We start from the raw sequence: 15,152 nt of genomic DNA, 5'->3' as shown, positions 1-15,152 counted from the left end.
AAGTGTCCAGCCTCCCTGAATGGAAGATAAAGAATTGAATACCACAGGCTGGCTGTCGTTTAGCAAACTCTGGCTCTGTTAGTGTGTCTCACCCATCAAGGATAGTATCTGAACTTCTCTTAGAGTCATTCCCTTGCCCCAGAGTGAAAACAGACAATGACTGTCATCACTAAGTGTTCTCATGGGGAGCCTCTGTTCTGGTGGGGCACAGTGCCCTATGCTGCTCTCAGGAAACACCTCTGCCTGGACCCTGCTCGTGGGATTGTGTAATCCACCATGCATAATGCTGCCCCGGGCGGGGGCGGGGGGGGGGGGCTCTGATGCTGGAGGCCAATATGATGTGTGACCTTGTACCTTCTGACTCACTTCTCTGGGTGTATGTTCAGAGGGCTGATCTCATTTATCCCAAAAGAATGATGTTCTTACTTATCCTACCTGGAAGATCTCTTCTAAGTACCAAAGGGATGTTTGAATATGTAAGTGCTTTGAAAAGTTAAAACTGCCCCACACAGACACCAGATCGTTGTGAGTGCAGTGTGGTCGGGATGGGAGAAGGAATTGGAGCTTCATGTTTTGAGGGAAGGGAAGATAAGGAAGAAATTCTCTTATGCTTTGAACTTTGACATAGCCACATTTCTTTCCCAGAGTTTATGCCTGAAGATGAACTCTGTTGATGTATTAATTTAATGAAAATTGTATATATTTAAGATGGAAAGCATGATGTTTGGATATACGTATACATACTGAAATGACCACTACCATCAAGCTAATTAACACCTCCATCTACTCACGTAGTTAGCAGCTTTTTATGTGTCATGAGAACACCCGAAGTCTACGCTCTCAGCAAATTTCTAGCCCAGAATACCGTTATCATTAACAGTAGTCACTCTGCCATACATTAGATCTCTGGAACTTATTCTACACAACTGAACTTCGTACGCTTTGACCAACACCTCTTGACCTCTCTTTGTCCTCTCTACAGAGGAGGTCATTGAGGGGATATGGCCCCCCCACTGACCCGCAGGCTGGACCTGAGCAGTTAGAGGCTCCCTAACCCCTCCCCTGTCCTTAGGATGTGAGCTCAGACCACTGTTCCCATAACTGGAGCCATTTCAAGGACACAGCCTTGAGATAATAAGGTGTTGTTGAGACTATCTAGACAATATATGTGACCCCATTAAGGCTTCTGTACTTGAGACTATACTTAGGACTTCTGTGCTTGAAACTTGTAAGATTCTGGTGGGCAGCTGCAGAGATATACTGTCTTGCAGCTGCCCCAGGCAAGCCTTGTCCGTAAGTTCCCTTGCTTATTGAAACCTGTCACCTACTCATCCGGAGTGGCCGTCTCTTTCTTGAGTCTCTCCTTGTCCTATGGGTAAAGGCACCAGTTTATGAACCAACACTCCTATCCTAAAGGCCCTGTTACCCGTCATTTTACTCTGCTTATAGGGGTTTGACTTTTTAATAAAGTTTTTAAATTTTATTATTTTTGTTAGGGGTTTTACCTCAAGCCACACATCTCTGCCTTATCTATTTTAAAGGGTTTCTGGACCACTAAGAATCCCAAGCTCCTAAGATGGGAAGGGTACAAGCTTCTTCCCAAATCTTTGGCGTGTACCAGAGTCACCTTGGGGCATTATTACAGTGAGATGCACAGGCTCCCCCCCACCGCGCCCCCTGCCAGATTCACTACATCAGGAATCCGTGTGTGTAGAGTCTGGGAAACGATACTTTTGGTGAGTCCTCCAGATCATTCTGATGCACATCAGTGTTGGAGGACCACTGCTTTGGGCTCTGGGTGCCAGGAATGACAGACATGTGATGTATGTCTTGTGGTCTCCTACCTGGAATGCCTGTAGCAATCACTAGTCAGTCACAGATCTCTTTCCATTTTGGCCTGAACTTGGCCTTGGGATCCTTCTCAATGCCAGGCAGCCACTTCCAAGGGCAGAATTCCAAGAAGGAGCCTTAAGTGGGGAAACTGAGAGAGATCCGTTTCGTGAAAAGGCTTAGTTTCATCTCGGGCTTGGCTAAAGGGGACAGAAAGTAGTTTTGGTAATGGTTCAAGGAAAAATAAAAGAGACTGAAGTTAGGATAAGGGTCCAGAGATACCTTCATGGTTTGGGGATGACCAAAGGGGCCACACAGCCTTACTGGTGGTGAAGAGGGTGGACAGCATGAGAGTATCTGCCAAACTGGAGGCAGGAGGGCTGTAGAGATACACCAATGACCTTCTGATTTCATATCAAGATTCTGGTCCTCTTGCAACAATGCTGGTACTTGTTATGGACTGAATGTTTGTGTCCTCCTTAAGTCACATGTTGAAGCCCTCACCCTAGTGAGATGGTACTAGGAGGTGGAGCCTTTGGGAGGTGATTAGGAGTAGCTGATGTCATGAGGGTGGAGTCTCCACGATGGGAGTAGCGCCTTTCTAAGAGGAAAAAGAGACACGAGCGCTTCTTCTCGCTCTAACATGTGAGGACGTAGCTGTAAGGTGGATGTTTTCTGCAAGCCCATAAGAGGGCCTTTATCCAGAATTACATCTCTTGGTACCTTGGTCTTGGACCCCCAGCCTTCAGACAGTGAGAAAAGCATCTCTGTTGTTGAAGCCCCCCAGCACGCTAACACAGTACCATTAGCAGAGCCATGAAGATGGTGGGCTCAGGTTTGCGACGTTCCGAACTCTCAGCCTTGTTGCGAGACAGCAGTGATGAAGAGGGGGTTGTTCCAGGTAGAAACATTCTCGATACCACAGCCTCTCATTTTACAGGAGGGGAAACTCCCTTCCAGGGAGATGACATGACATGCAAAGTCACAAAGCATGTTTGTGGCAGAGCCGAGATGTCTGTGCGCGTTCGACACCCAGCTTAATTCCCTTCCCACACACCTGAGTGTTTCTAAAACCTTCAGCTGCGTTTTGGATCTCTGACACCACTCACACAATATTTCCCCAAATAGCATTGAGGTCGACGTCTGCTAATCACAGCCTCCTGGAAACCTTTACGGTGAGATTAGAAAAGGAGTCGAGCGAGGCTCCACAGTCTCCACTGGGGCTGAAAACGTAACATGCAGAGTGGGAAATTAAAACAGGGTCTTTGGGGAGAGAAAAGAGGGAGAGAAGAACCCAGCGTCTCTTATCTTCCTGCCACGTGTGAACTCTGTCATCAGAGCTTTGGTTTTTGATAAGCTCAGCATGTCTTATCACAGCCTTTGACACATGCATCGATCATTCCCTAAACTGCTCAGGGAGGCACCTCCCTCGCTTTGGATGGCCCTCCTATGGCCTTTTCTTCCCTCCCTCTTTATTTGTTGTGGTTGACATTACATGCAGAGAAGGCCGCTCTCAAAAATACATCTTTTAAATAACTTGTCTTCTAGGAGAGGACGAAAGGGTGCACATCTATGCTTGGGTGCATTGCTGAGAAAAATCCCCTGCCAGATGTCTGACATCCCCTCCTACCACAGGGAGACTTTGACAAAGAAAAATGGGCCTTGCGTTTGGTGCTTGGATCCAGCCTAGTCACTGAGGCTGCACTGCAGATCACAGCCGTGGAAGGGCGTGGCCAAGGCGGCCGGGTTGCCATTGATGCTGGATTCCGCAGAAGCCCTGAAGGAAGAAGTCCTGATGAGCCACACAAAAGCCTATGTATCATAATTTTTAAATCTTTTGTTCCTTTCTCCAGAAACTAAAAATTTTAGTCAAATATCTTATCACTAGGCAGGGTGCGGGCCTAAAAAAATATTGGTTATTCCCCAGCTTGTGTGACCGATTCTGAGAGCAGCACGTTATCATTCTGTAACAGTAAAACATACATACGATTCCATTTTATGCGCTTTAGGGATGGGAGTGTTTAGTGCTTAGTCTAATTGATCAGGTGGGATGGAAAGGCTTTGTGAGCTAATTACCTTCCACATTGGAAACCCTTTATTGGTTGGGTGACCTTTTTGGAAAACCAAGGACAACCAGTGGCCCGTCTCATATTTTTGCTGGAAGAATACTGCGGCCAGAGACAGCAGGAACAGGAAGACTGGCATTGGATGGAAGCATGAATGATATCATTTGTTGTTTCTGTATTTTTAGGTGGTTACTGCTTAATATACAGTGGTCTTTTATGTTTACTAAGTCACTCTGCATTTCATAATTAGAGATTTACAACATCTTTGAGATCTTGGTAGTGCTGGTATTGATGCGCCTCCAGTTTATAGATGAAACCCTGAGGAAGGACAAGTGACTTGTCTGAAATCGCACAACTGGCAATTGACTGATTTGTAAATTCAACTCAGATCTTCTGAATTGTTTTATTGCAGATCTCAGCATTTTAATTTTCTCTAAGGGTGGATATCAGTTTAATGTTTGCAGATGACCTCTGTTTATGAAAACATTACTGGAATGTGCCTATTAGTTAAATAGATATAAAGGAAATGACCAGTATTCCTGGAGAAAACCATGTGGAGTCATGGATGGTTGTGCATGTTGCTCACTGCACAGTGGTAACATTGAAGCCCAGCCCACGATCTGTTTGCCTAGCCTTGTGTCCTAGGGTGACAAGTGTGCACCCAGAGGAGGGAGTCCTTTGCTCTAACTCACACATGCTCTGTGCACTTGTTCAGTGGTGTACATGCTGGGAGGAAGTGGCCATTTTCTAATTTGCACAAAGATGACCTTGGTCAAGAAGAAGTTAAATGCAGAAGCTATGGCCCGAATTGCTCAGAGTTCCATTTAGTGATGAAATGTGATGTTCTGTTTAGCAGGGCTGCACCTTTGCAAGTTAGAGGGAACTTGTTCCTCTCTAAAAATGGATTTAGGCTGAATGATACTTGAAACTTATTTCTTCATGGGAAATGCGTATGTGCGTTCTTTCCTAGAAGTTTGTTTATGGGTGTTAGGGGTGCAGAATTGTGTTGGGAGGGCAATGTGGTCAGGCCTGCTCTCTTTATCTGAGGCTGGAGGAAGTACTTTGAATATGAACTAGACTACTCCAGGCATGGCCCTTCTGGGCATAGTGAATAGCCCAGACTTTTATTTATCTTTTTTCTATTTTTACTTTTTTTAGTCTTTATTTGGATTCCACTTAGTTAACCTACAGTGTAATATTAGTTTCAGGTGCACATCCATACAACTCCTGGTGCTCATCACAAGTGCACTGTGATGCACTTAATCCCCCCACCCACCTCCTCTCTGGTAACCGTGAGTTTGTTCTCTATGTTAGAGTCTGTTTCTTGGTTTTCCTTTCTCTTTTTTCCTCTATGATTGTTTTGTTTCTTAAATTCCACATATGAGTGAAATCATATGGTAGTTGTCTTTCTCAGACTTATTTTGCTTAGCGTAATACTCTCTAGCTCCATCCATATCGTTGTAAATGGCACGATTTCATTCTTCTTTGTGGCTGAGTAATATTTGACTATATTTGATTTTAAATATGTACACACACACATAACCATGTCTTCTTCATTCATTTTTTAGTCTATGGACATTTAGGCTGTTTCCACAACTTGGCTTTTGTTGATAATGGTGCCATGAGCATTGGGATGCATGTGTAGGATAGTTCTATTTTTAAGGTTTTGAGGAACCTCCATACTGTCTTCTAGAGAGGCTGCACCAGTTTGCATTCCCACCAGCAGTGCATGAGAGTTCCTTTTCTCCATATCCTCGCCAACATCTGTTGTTTCCTGTGTTGTTAATTTTAGCCATACTGACTGGTGTGAGGTGATATCTCATTGTAGTTTTGATTTGTATTTCCTTGTTGGTGAATGATGTTGAGCATCTTTTCATATGTCTGTTGGCAAGATATCTGTATCTCTTCTTTGGAAAAATGTGTGTGCATGTCTTCTGCCCATTTTTTAACTGGGTTTTTTAGGTGTTGCGTTTGATAAGTTCTTTATAGATTTTGGATACTTACCTTTTATCAGATATGTCATTTGAAAATATCTTTTACTTTTCTGTCAGTTGCCTTTTAGTTTCGATGATTCTTTCCTTCGCTGTGTAGAAGCTTTTCATCTTGATGAAATCCCAGTAGTTTATTTTTGTTGTTTCACTTTCCTCACGAGGCATGTCTAGTAAGAATTTGCTCTGGCCAAGGTCAAAAAGGTTGCTGCCTGTGTTTTCCTCTAGGACTTTGATGGTTTCCTGTCTCACATTTAGGTCTTGAAACCATTTTGAATTTATTTTTGTGTATGGGGTAAGAAAGTGGTCCACTTTCCTTCTTTTGCATGTTGCTGTCCAGTTCTCCCAGCACCATTTGTTGAAGAGACTGTCTTTTTTCCATTGGCTATTCTTTTCTGCTTTGTTGAAGATCAGTTGACCATATAGTTGTGGGTCCATTTCTGGGTTTTCTCTTCTGTTCCATTGATCGGTGTGTCTGTTTCTGTGCCATACCATACCGTCTTGATCACTACCACTTTGTAATATAACTTGAAGTCTGGAATTGTGATGCCTCCAGCTTTGCTTTTCTTTTTCAAGATTGCTTTGGCTATTGGGGGTCTTCTTTGTTTCCATATCAGTTGTAGGATAGTTTGTTCTACCTCTGTGGAAAATGCTGTTGGTATTTTTGGCAGGGATTGCATTAAATCTGCACATGGCTTTGGTTAGTGTAGACATTTTAATAATATTTGTTCTTCCAGTCCATGAACATGGGGTGTTTTTCCATTTCTTTGTGTCGTCTTTATTTTCTTTCCTCGGTGTTTTATAGTTTTCAAAATAGAGATCTGTTACCTCTTTATTATTCCTAGGTACCTTATGTTTATTCCTAGGTAACCTTATGGTATTTGGTACAATTGTTAATGGGATTGATTCCTTGATTTTTCTTGATTTCTCCTGCTTCATTATTGGTGTATAGACATGCAACATATTTCTGTGCATTGATTTTGTATCCTGTGACTTTACTGAATTTGTGTATCAGTGCTAGCAGTTTTTTGGTGGAGTCTTCTGTGTTTTCTATATATAGTATCATGTCATCTGCAAATAGTGAAAGTTTTACTTCTTCCTTGCTGATTTGGATGCCTTTTATTTCTTTTTGTTTTCCGCTGTGGCTAGAACTTCCAGTGCTATGTAAAATAACAGTGATGAGAGTGGACACGCCTGTTGTGTTTCTGAGTATACAGGGAAAGCTGTCAGTTTTTCCCCATTGAGGATGATATTAGCTGTGGGCTTTTTGTATATGGCCTTTATGATGGTAAGGTACGTTCCCTGTAAACATACTTTGTTGAGGGTCTTTATCATGAGTGGATGTTGTACTTTGTCAACTGCTTTTTCTGCATTTATTGAAAGGATCATAGGGTTCTTATGCTTTCTTTTAGTGATGTGGCATAATAACCCAGACTTTTAGAACTACACTGTAAGTATTTTGATGCCTTATCTGGACCTTGGAGGGTGGAGTCTGCTGTGTGGTTATAGTGGGAATTTCTTCTGAAGGAAGTGTCTGTTCTATGGTCAGCACAGTAGAATGGCAAAGAAAAGGCCTTGGGTTAGAACTGTGATGCTTATTTTTATCTGGGGCTTGGGGATGGGGAGAATAGGGGCCTAAATGTGTGCAATTTCCACTGGAGAGGCAGTAATTATAGTGGCAGCCATGAAATCCTCTATGTGAAAAATTTTGGACTTCTCAACTCTTTGGTAAAGATTTGTTAAATTATGGCCTGGTCTTGGTTCGGCTTGGAAGGGGATTAATAGAGGGGCTACTCAGGGTGCCCGGGTGGCTCAGTTGATGGAGGGTCGGACTCCATTTTGGCTCAGGTCATGACCTCATGTTTTGTGAGTTAAAGCTCCATGTCGGGCTCTGCGCTCGCAGCGTGGAGCTTGCTTGGGATTCTCTCCCTCTCTCTGTGTCCCTGCCCTACTCGCACTGTCTCTGTCTCTCTCAAAATAAATTAATAAACTTAAAAAAAATAGATGGGGGGGCGCCTGGGTGGCTCAGTCAGTTAAGGGTTTGCTTCAGCTCAGGTCATGATCTCACAGTGAGTTTGAGCTCCTGTTGGGCTCTGCACTGACAGCTTGGAGCCTGGAGCCTTATTAAATTCTCTGTCTCCCTCCCTCTCCTTCTACCCCTTCCCTGCTTGCTCTCTTTCAAAAATAAATAAATATATATAAAAAAAATAGAGGGGCGTCTCTCTAAGCTTGGAGGATAAAGTTGACACTGATGTGACTGAATAAGTGCTATCAAATACATCACTCTAAAATCTGTTCCAAAAGCTTTTTGACTCTTTACAAAAGGATTGTCTGAGGGAGCCTCTTGCCAGAATGTTAGCTTTACTGTTGACATAATAGGGAGGCATCATGCTACGATGTTGGAGACAAGTTGGACTGGTTTCAAACACCAATTCTGTAACTTATGAGCAGTTATTAACTTTACAAGCTTCAAATTTCTCCTCTGAAACATGGGATTAACATGGTCGCCTCAAAGATTTAAGGTGATGCTAATCTTTGAGGATGGGACCTAGTGCCAACCACATAGAGGTGCTCAAAAAATATTAATTCCTTTCTTGTCAGAAAAAGGTCTTTTAAGATAAAAAGGAAGAATTTCCAATGTTCCTTTAATTATACTAAAAAAACCAAAACCAAAACCAGAACAAAAACAAAGCATAATGCTGACTCCATTTAGACCAGGGGTTGGTCAACTTTTTCTATTAAGAGTCAAAGAGCACATCTTTCCTGCTTTGCTGCTCAAATAACTTCTGTTGCACGCACTCCCCTCTGCCATGGTAGCGTGAAAACAACCAAAGACAGTGCGTGGACAAATGGGTGTGGCTTTGTCCCAATAAAACTTTATTTACAAAAAGACACGACAGGTTGGATTTGGCTCTTGGGCGTAGTTTGCAGACCCTTGATCCGGACAGTGTTCATCTCAAGACCTCTGTGTAGATTCATAAGTGTTGTCCACCCTCTCATTCCCCTCTTGGTGTCATTTTTGTTCTCCCTTCCTTTTCTTTCTGTGGACAGTGCACACAGTCACTTCTCAGTAAACAAGACTGCAGAGGAGACTCCTACTTTTCAAATAAAATAAAATGACCGAGAGAACAGGGAGGGTAAATGGTTAAGCCCACACACACAGCAAAATGGGTACAGAGCCAGCCTAGCAGCCCCTTCCCAGGCCTGTCCCCTCCAGCATCCATCTCTTCATTTAACCCGCTGACCGTCTCTGCCCTCTTGGGAGCGAGCTGGATTTGAAATGGCACCTTTAGCATATTTTTAAATCTTTTGCCCTACTTTTCCACATTTATCTATGGATGGTGGAAAGTTTTCAAATTAAATGTCACTGCTCAAAGTCAAAAATTAATTAATTAGTCAGTGGCCAGACATGTGCAGTGCCCAGAATGCTTATCAGTCAGCCTCAAAAGCTTTGCTAATTAGAAAGAAGTCAGGGTGGAACCAGGCAGATCAAAGAGCCCAGTCCCTCTCCCTTAGAACTTCCATCACACTGGTCCTGGAATCCTAATCAATTCCACCATTTATTACATTCTGTGGGCTGGGTTTTGTTTTGTTGAGGGTACACTTTGCAAGTAGAGAATCATCACATCTATTTTTGGTTTGCAACTACCTCTACATACATCCTTCCATAAAAAAGACTCCTATGCGTCTTTCCAAACACAATCCAGGATCTAGGATGCTCAGCTCACCCAAGCATACCTCTTTACTCTAAAAACTTGTCCAGCGCCTTCACTTGAGTCAGCATTGGGCTGTGCATATAGCCTGATAGGCATTTTTTTAGGTTAATAAAATTTTATTTCATTCATCACTGATAGCACTTTTTAAAAACAATTTTATCAAGGCATAATTTACATACCATAAAATTCACCTATTCTAAGGGTGCTATTTAATGACTTTTTAGTAAATTTACTGAGTTCTGCAACCACCACTATAATCCAGTTTTAGAACGTTGTCATCACTTGAGTAAAATTCATGTCCATTTACAGTTAATTCCTAATCCCATCCCCAACCCCCTAGCCACCACGCTTCTGCTCTGTCTCTATATATTTACCTTTTGGAGGGCATTTTATATAAATGGGATCATGTAATGTGTGATGTTTCCTTTCTTGCATGTTGTAGTATGTATCAGTATTTTATTCTTTCTTACTGCTGGATAATAATTCATTGTGTGGCTATACCACATTTTATTTATCCATTTACATGAACTTTTGGATTGCTTCCAGGTTTTGGCTATTATGAATCATGCTGCTGTGTACATTCACACTGAGGCTGTATTTTTTTTTTTTTTCTTTCTGAGTGACACTCTTGGGTCACAGGGTAAATTCGACCCTTTAAAGAAATTGCTAAACTTTCTTGCCAAAGCAGCTGCCCATTTTTTACATTCCCATCAGAAAATTCTGAGGTTCCCATGCTCCACATTTTCATCAAAGCTTGTCATTGTCTTTCTCTTGATAATAGTCATCCCAGTGGGTGTGACGTGGTACCTTATTGTGGTTTCAGTTTGCATTTCCACAGTGACTTGATAGCTACTTATTTGCATAGAGTGATTTGTATCTCCTATTAAATATCTGGAAGAATGCCAGGGCTGTGAGATACCTCGCAAGTAAAGGCGTTCTCTGGACTATAAGTTTGGGAAATACTACAAATTATTTTTACCTGTATTCGTAGTTACCATATTGAAAGCTTTGGCAAGATCTTCAGTGAAGAAACCAGTCTGAATTTATTGAACTCAGCACTTCCTAGATTTATTTGAAATTAGAAATTTTGTTACCACAGTGGAAATAGGTTTTGGGAAGTGCTAATGTCTGCTCTTTGCTCAGACTCTGTTCTGTGGGTTTAGTGGACAGTGGACTGGTCCTTGCCCTGCAGGCAGCTGACTGGCTTGGAGAGGAAACCAAGGACCCCCCTTTATCTTTCTGGGGTTCTGTTCCATTTCCCCACATTACTCCCAAAAGCTCCTCTGCCAGGCTTGGATTTCTGCATTATGCGGACTTGGGGAAGGGAGTGGAGAATCTGGCTTGCATAATAGAATGGAAGGTTTTTCTCTGGGTCTTAGCATTGTTTTGGGATAGGAGTGAGGTGAGCTGGATGATGAAAGGAAGGCATATCTGGTTCTCTGGGGACGCATTCATACCAAGGCTTAAATTGATGGTTCCCATTTGAAAGGGAGGTCCACCTGGAACCTGTGAATAGACCCCTACTTGGAAAAAGGGTCTTTATGGATGTAATCAAGTTAAGGATCTTGAAATAGGATCGTCCTGGATTAGGACAGGCCCTAAATCCAATGACATGTATCTTCTTCTTCTTCTTTTTTTTTTTAATTTATTTTTGAGACAGAGAGAGACAGATCATGAGCAGGGGAGGGGCAGAGAGAGAGGGAGACACAGAATCCAAAGCAGGCTTCTGGCTCTGAGCTGTCAGCACAGCATGCTGTACATGCACAAGCAGGGGAGGGGAAGAGAGAGAGGGAGACAGAGGATCCGAAGCCGGCTCTGTGCTGACAGCAGAGAGCCCAATGTAGGGCTCGAACTTGTGAACCTTGAGCCTAAGTTGGACTGACAAAGGTGGCCTTTCAGTTGCCTACTTTTCAAAACCTGGCAGACAGCTTTCTCTCTGCGGTGCAGGAGGAGCATTGTGGGTGGCCAAGGGGGTAGGAGAGTGGATATGGGGTGGGATGAAAGGTGGTCATTTTGTCCCAGTAGAAAAGCCATCATGTTCTGTTCTTGTAGATTCTCGATCATGGCTCTAGTAACTGCTCAGACAGCAGCCTTTAGGTAGCTACCCGTGACGGTATCTAACGTTTATTTATCACAGCTCTGGCCACAGGGTGATGTGCCTTACGCACAGTATTTTTTTCTCCCATGATAGCCCTATTAGTGTCCCCCTTTCCTTTAGTTGAGGAAGCTGAGTCTTAGAGAGACTAAATGACTTGCCCAAGGTCCCATAGCTACTAAGTGAGGGAGGCAGGATTGCAGTCCAAGTGGCCATGGGGAAAATATTGAAGCTCTCTGAGCCTTGGGTTTTTAATTTGTAAAAAGGAGTTTGACTCTCTTGATAATCAAACTTGCAGAGATGTTGTGAGTTAAACAATTACCTGTATCTCTCTCTTTCTGTCTATCTACATAGTGAAGAACTGAACAGTACATGTCTGCTTGGTACATAGTAGACACAGAAGAGATGATACTTGATGGTACTCTTATTAAAAATTTTTATTAAAACTTCAGCAGGCTTATGGGGAGAACTGAAATAACTGACCCATACAAATGCCCTGCGTTATTTAAAGAAGTAATGAAGTGTTTTTGAGGCCTGCTAGTTTAAAACATTAGTATTGGTTTTTTAATCTGTCTGAGCAAATTGAAAATGGACTAAACATTTGCAGCCAGCCACATGGATACAATTAACAACCTGGCATCCCTCAAAATAGGTGAATTTTATTGATGACTTTTAAGCATGACTTGGTACAAAAATTACCCATTAAGGTAGCTTCTCTATCTTAGCTTAGAGACCATCCCGACTCCACGAGGCATGGCCCTGTGGCCTCCAGTTCCCATTTCAGGGTTGAAGAGATGATGCCTGGAAGGGAGGCAGGAGTAGGTCAGATACTCTGGCAGGTGTGGCAAGAATCAAGTTGTAAATAACTCAGTAAATGTTAGAGAATGGGACATGTGGCATTTGAAATAATAGGCGAGCCCTCTCTGAGCAGTCACTCCTCCTAACCTTTTGGAAAATTACACTGACCTGCATCTTAGCAAAGGGTATTTATCAAATGGAGAGCTGGCTGTACTTCCCGAATCACTGGTGAGAAGGGATTTGCAGTGGGAGGTTTGACATGTGGAAGTCAGGGCGACCTTGGGGTGAGCCCAAGTGGTGTTGGAATTGCTTCCTGTCCGGACTTACGTTTTAGGAAAGGTCTGAGTTGAGGGAAGACATCGGACATCTTTTTGCGTATTGTTGGGATTGTCATAAGCAAAAGGGACCTTGGCCAGCTGGAAGGGGAACGCTCCATCTCACTCAGTGGCCACTACTCAGATTCAGCCCATTGTAGCTATGTGGGAATATAGAACCTGTGTTGCACAACCTTCTGTTTCTTCCCTATTCCCAGCCTCACCCCACTCCTGCCCCACAAGGAAGGCTAGAATTGTAGAATGTACATGTCTCCATTTAAAACTTCGGGAATGGGGTTTTTTTTTTTTTTTTTTAAACATTGTGCTAGAGGGCAAAGAGGGAAGATGGCGGCGTAGGAGGACGCTGGGCTCACCGCGCGTCCTGCTGATCACTTAGATTCCACCTACACCTGCCTAAATAACCCAGAAAGCCACCAGAGGATTAACAGAACGGAGTCGCCGGAGCCAAGCGCAGACGAGAGGCCCACGGAAGAGGGTAGGAAGGGCGGCGAGGCAGTGCGCGCTCCACGGACCGGCGGGAGGGAGCCGGGGCGGAGGGGCAGCTCGCCGGCCAAGCAGAGCCCCCGAGTCTGGCTTGCAAAAAGCGGAGGGGCCTGACGGACTGTGTTCCGACAGCAAGCGCGACTTAGCGGCTGGGAGGTCATAAGTTAACAGCTCTGCTCAGAAAGCGGGAAGGCTGGAGGACAAAGGGAAGGAGAGCTGCTGAGCCCCCGGACGACAGAGCTCAGTTTGGTGGGGAACAAAGGCGCTCGCCAGCGCCATCTTCCCCGCCCATCCCCCAGCCAAAATCCCAAAGAGAACCAGTTCCTGCCAGGGAACTTGCTCCCTCCGCGCAACACCCAACTCTGCGCTTCTGCGGAGCCAAACCTCCGGCAGCGGATCTGACTCCCTCCTGCTGCCACAGGGCCCCTCCTGAAGTGGATCACCTAAGGAGAAGCAAGCTAAGCCTGCCCCTCCTGCCCCTGTGCACCTTGCCTACCCACCCCAGCTAAGACGCCAGATCCCCAGCATCACAAGCCTGGCAGTGTGCAAGTAGCCCAGACAGGCCACCCCACCCCACAGTGAATCCCGCCCCTAGGAGAGGGGAAGAGAAGGCACGCACCAGTCTGACTGTGGCCCCAGCAGTGGGCTGGGGGCAGACAGCAGGTCTGACTGCGGCCCCACCCACCAACTCCAGGTATACACCACAGCACAGGGGAAGTGCCCTGCAGGTCCTCACCACGCCAGGGACTATCCAAAATGACCAAGCGGAAGAATTCGCCTTCAGAAGAATCTCCAGGAAATAACAACAGCTAATGAGCTGATCAAAAAGGATTTAAATAATATAACAGAAAGTGAATTTAGAATAATAGTCATAAAATTAATTGCTGGGCTTGAAAACAGTATAGCTGACAGCAGAGAATCTCTTGCTACAGAGATCAAGGGACTAAGGAACAGTCACGAGGAGCTGAAAAACGCTTTAAACAAAATGCATAACAAAATGGAAACCACCACGGCTCGGATTGAAGAGGCAGAGGAGAGAATAGGTGAACTAGAAGATAAAGTTATGGAAAAAGAGGAAGCTGAGAAAAAGAGAGATAAAAAAATCCAGGAGTATGAGGGGAAAATCAGAGAACTAAGTGATACACTAAAAAGAAATAATATACGCATAATTGGTATCCCAGAGGAGGAAGAGAGAGGGAAAGGTGCTGAAGGGGTACTTGAAGAAATAATAGCTGAGAACTTCCCTGAACTGGGGAAGGAAAAAGGCATTGAAATCCAAGAGGCACAGAGAACTCCCTTCAGACGTAACTTGAATCGATCTTCTGCACGACATATCATAGTGAAACTGGCAAAATACAAGGATAAAGAGAAAATTCTGAAAGCAGCAAGGGGTAAATGTGCCCTCACATATAAAGGGAGACCTATAAGACTCGTGACTGATCTCTCTTTTGAAACTTGGCAGGCCAGAAAGAATTGGCACGAGATTTTCAGTGTGCTAGACAGAAAAAATATGCAGCCGAGAATCCTTTATCCAGCAAGTCTGTCATTTAGAATAGAAGGAGAGATAAAGGTCTTCCCAAACAAACAAAAACTGAAGGAATTTGTCACCACTAAACCAGCCCTACAAGACATCCTAAGGGGGACCCTGTGAGACAAAGTACCAGAGACATCACTACAAGCATAAAACATACAGACATCACAATGACTCTAAACCCATATCTTTCTATAATAACACTGAATGTAAATGGATTAAATGCGCCAACCAAAAGACAGAGGGTATCAGAATGGATAAAAAAACAAGACCCATCTATTTGCTGTCTACAAGAGACTCATTTTAGACC

This window comes from Herpailurus yagouaroundi, unplaced genomic scaffold (genome assembly GCF_014898765.1).
Source record: "Herpailurus yagouaroundi ecotype Mexico unplaced genomic scaffold, PumYag 222, whole genome shotgun sequence".
In the NCBI taxonomy this organism is placed as follows: Eukaryota; Metazoa; Chordata; class Mammalia; order Carnivora; family Felidae; genus Herpailurus; species Herpailurus yagouaroundi.
Note: the sequence above shows the minus strand (reverse complement) of the source record.